The following is a 4,945-nucleotide window of genomic DNA, read 5'->3' as shown; positions in this document are numbered from 1 at the left end:
TTCATAAAACATGATCATTTGCAATACACTGTTACCAAAGTTCCACCAAACTGTACCAAGCTCCTCTGCAAAACCATAATGTGCACAGCATTTTAAATGTGAAGTAAACACATAAAGATGTAGAGATAATTCTTGACAAACAGAGACTGTAATATGTTTAGCGCTGTTGTTTGAACATGTTACGACAACGCTGGCATGTTTATAATATTTATGAGTTGTAATGCTCAGAAAGTAGCAGTTATGCAAGGACAAACCCAAACTGATATCAACTGTTCTTTTGACTGGATGATAAGTGTCTCTAATAATGATGTTCTGTTATAGGCCTTGTGTTTGTTTTCAGCACTAAGCAACCATGATGCTGCAGGCACTGAAAAAACATGACCATTGGAAAGCATTGGCAGGTTCCTGCGGCAATAGTTTGACTGTTTTACACAATATAAGGTAAATAATCACATTTATTCATCAAATAATATTTGCTTTTGATGTTTCCAATAGCAGGCCAAAGGTTCACCATAAAAAATTACTTATTTTAGTTAAAGTGTCCAAACAGTGTTTTCATGTTGTGGAGAATTTCGGTTTCCTGAAAATGATTGATACAAGTGACAACTTATTTCAAAAAGCTCTCGCATTTATTTATTGTTAAAGTTAATGTCTCTAGTGTTTATGTATCTCTATTATTATATTTATCTATATAATCATTAGACATGTATGATATATTGGTATTAGTTATTAACTAAAATATTTTTATTTACATATTTACATTGGCAATTTTTACATTGAAGTGACCCGTCATATAACCCTCACTTAATGTTAATTTTTAAAAATGCTAATTATAAAATATAAACAAAAAAAAGAAGGAATATATTCACAAAAGATGATTATATAATCTGTAGTGTATATTATATACATGTTGCGATGTCTAAATTCACTTGCAGCATTTAAATGATTTGCAAATAATAGAGAAATGTAACAAAAAAAAAATATATTAAATAGAGCCCTGCATATTATACATGGGGGGCAATATATTATGTCCATGAATATGTTCCCTTGACTTATTAATTCATCCCCTCATTGTATATAAAACTGCACCATTAGTTTCAGTTAATTGCAAATGTTCACTGGCTAAAACCGACACTTGCACAAAGTTCGTTCGCAATGTAATTAAGAGAGCATGTCTTTCATAAGGCCTTAAACTTGAAAAGCTGATTTGAAACATCATGTACTACCATGTGCAACCATGACAGAGCAATCACACAACATTACAACCCATGGTAGAAAACTGCAAACTCCCTGCACATAAATCTAGCATGATGTTAGTAACCTCAGCCTGAACCGTACTCTGGGAGGAAAAGAAGCAAGTTCCTGATGGATTACTGAGCAATGACCTTTAGGCACGAAGTGATGAATATGTCTGAAGACATCTGTGGGACTCCAGAGTCATAAGCAATGGTCTTAGTAGCAGAAACCAGACACTAATGAGTGCATTATTGCAAAATACCAGCATCTAGATATTGTCATTAACCGAGCTCAGCTGAGAGTGTAGTGATGAGTGTTGTGTGGGAATTTTTAGGCGTGTACTGCAAATGAGCATCTGTTTCTTGCAAAGTTTCTTTAAAGAGTGTTTTTCGTATTGATTAGCGACAGCTTGAATTCTTGATAATTTATAATAGTAACAAATAGGATTCGTAAGACACTGTGCTATGTGAACGCTGAGCATGCATTTTCTCTGAGTGAGATTTATGCAGCTGGGAATTTATCACTTGGCTAATAAGGTCACATCTGGTTGCAATTAAAAACAGCTTTATTAATGGATGCAGTAAAATGTTACCGTGACACAACACTTTCCTGCATATTTCTTTCATCTCTGTCAATAGCAGACACATACAGGCAACACATTTATAGGTGTTGAAAGAAACTTTGGATTGTCAAAATGTATGGTAACACATTACTAGAAACCTTACCCATAATAAACATATTCATAATTTACATTACAATGCATCATGTATTTTCAAAAATAATTGAAACCTAAGATAAAATGCATTATAATACAGTTGTTTGTTATTTGTGTTATACTTTTTAAAGGTGTACAAATAAATGGATACATATGATGTATTAGAACTATGGTTATGATCATTAATGTGTTAAAATGCTTCTATATTGTAAGTGTTTAAAGATTATATGTTTTAATTATATTTAGAAATGTATTTATCTAGATCAAGACTAAAAGAAAGGGTAAGTTAGAGATAGTAGCAGCTATTGTCTGTAACTGCCCAGCTGCCTGTTATTAACCTGAGACTCTGTTTACAGCTAGAATCATCCTATGTCAAAATAAGGTCATGTTTTGCAAGCACTGTCTTGCTTTTTCTACACATGGTTATGCTTAAAGCAGATAATAGATTAGTTGGGCTAAGGGTAATGCAACTAACAGAGAAACCAGTCAGGTTCTGATAATCATACACATACAGAACAACAAATGCAAACCCACCCTATTATTCTAGGCTATCCCGTAATAACCCCACACAATAATTTGCCATGTGTGATTCCATGAATAACCAGATATTAAATGTCTAATTGCTATTTAACAGAATTTATTCAGCTCAATGCATAATGTGACATTATAGTGACTGTAAAAGCAAAGTTCTCACAAAATTTCCTAACCCAAAGCTATTTAGATGATTCATTCCTCTCATGGGAGTTGCGACAATGTTATATTTTTTAATAGATGATTGTGGATTGCAGAGTTATTAACTGATTATGTGTGTATCCAATGCAATTGTATGACTTTACTGAGCTTTTTTTTCTGAGAGTTGGAACAAAACATTAATTTCAAAACACATAATAATATAATGTGTTATACAAAGTGTTTTGTCATTGTTTTAAGACATACAATACTAAAAGAAAAAAATGGGGTCTATAGGGACATATTAGATTATTACAGTAAAATAATTATATTGTACAAATATTTACATTTAAACTCACTTAGCGAACTTTATTTGAATATATATTAAACTGTATTTGATTTATTTGAGGTGAAATCTGAATTTTCTCTAGACCTTAATATTTATGTGAAAACAACAAACTTACTAAACCCAGACTCTTGAAAGATTGTATCCGTATACCCATTTCTGTATATTACCAAAAAGTCATTATTCTCTTAAATCTTCTTAGCAACAGGTAAATCACATTTAATGGAAGACTCTAGAGAATGTGACTGTTCTTGTAACCTAAAACAGAAACTGTGTTGCTTGAGGGCTTGACACATGTGACTCCTTTAGCATATGTCTGTGGGAAAGAAAAAAGGAGAGAGAGAAAGCAAGTGAGATGCAATTATGTGGGCCTGAAGTGATAGCTGATATCATCTAATCAAAGCGGTAAAATAAGAAGGGCAGGGCTCAGCTCCACAGCTGCCCAGAGCGAAACTTAGCATTTCTCAGAGGAGAAGAGAACGAGAAATTGTTCTTAAAGCTCGCAGATGAGAGTTTAGGGGGGGGGGGGGCGGAATCTGGCCAAGAAAAAGGGGACTAGGAGATTTAACAGTCTCCCCATATCTGTTTATTTAGAGAAGAAACCATTGTATGATTCGGTTATTCTAAGCATTGTGGCCCCATTACACTACAGGGGCCGTGGCCGTAATGTACCAAAAGGGGAATAATGCTAAAGGTTTCACATTACCTACCCACTTCATTCTTTACATCTCCATAACCAGACAGGTCAGGTCAGGCTTTTTGCAACAACTAGGGGCAGAGGGCAAAAGGATAGGGTGGTTGTGGAGGTGGTGTCCTGCATGCCATTTTTGACACTTACCCTTATCGTCTCATGGTTACTAAAGGTTCAGTGAGCTTGTGTTTTACACTTTCCCAAATACCAATACAGGGCAGACAAGGTGTTGGAAACAGGCTTCAGAAACTCGGAGAACATCTTCCCACCCGACCATAGCCGCATCTAGACAGGTGTGGTTGTATTTTATTTGGCTGTGAATATTTTATAGTCTCTAAACTAATATGCTTTTGCAGAATTCATGTAATGACTGCAGCTTGCCAAAAACATCAACAGATTGGCGAATTAACTATTGTGGAAAAATAGCAGAGTAGTGCATAATTGCATGTGGGTGTGGGAAACAATATACGCCAGTAATTTAGTGCAAGTTTTAAGGAATTACTCATCTGAATTATTTATACACCTGACCTCGTATCCAAAGTTTTAATCGAAACGAAAAAGTCTTAAGTCTGCGTTTGCGTGACTTTAGCATTGTGCTTTGATTTCTAAATATCATTAATGCCGTGAAGAATGTTTGTGGTTGCCACTCGTTTTTACTGTCAGGCTTTGTTGTGTCTCATGCAGTAAAATTCTTTCATGCTGCACTCCATGTTTGTTGGATTAAGGTCATGTCTGTGAGGGGTTATGTCTTTATTGGCCGGCCCCATATCCACACATGGCATTCTTCCCCTCTTTGCAATGGTATGACGGGCCCTTAGGCCTGTATAAATAGTCACTTATAGTATGGGAAGGCAAGGGGGCCATGTGTTGGAACAGCTGGTCTGTCTGTCTGTGTGTGTGTGTGTGTGTGTGTGTGTGTGTGTGTGTGTGTCTGCGCGCGCACGCTGATCAAAGTAGTTGACTTGGCCATGGGTTCAAACAGGACTTGGGAAGATACAGTATCTGTCTTCCTATCTGGTGTCAGTAAGAAGATGGGATGGCAGCTGATGGCAATGCTGGAATGGAATGAGAGGGAATGAGGGAATCAACATCCTCCCTGACTGCAAAATTAAAGGCTGGATTCCAGAGGACACTCTACATAGATACAGATTATCCTCCCTCAAAAGCTCAATGGCTTAGTGTTGGCTTTGTATTATTCATAAAAAAGAATTATGAAGCACAGTTACGTCCAGGTTAAAAAGACGATGCTTTTTAACACTTTAAAGTGGTATTGGTTATGCTATGCTGA

The sequence above is a fragment of the Carassius auratus genome, chromosome 30 (assembly GCF_003368295.1).
Source record: "Carassius auratus strain Wakin chromosome 30, ASM336829v1, whole genome shotgun sequence".
NCBI classification, from domain to species: Eukaryota; Metazoa; Chordata; class Actinopteri; order Cypriniformes; family Cyprinidae; genus Carassius; species Carassius auratus.
Note: the sequence above shows the minus strand (reverse complement) of the source record.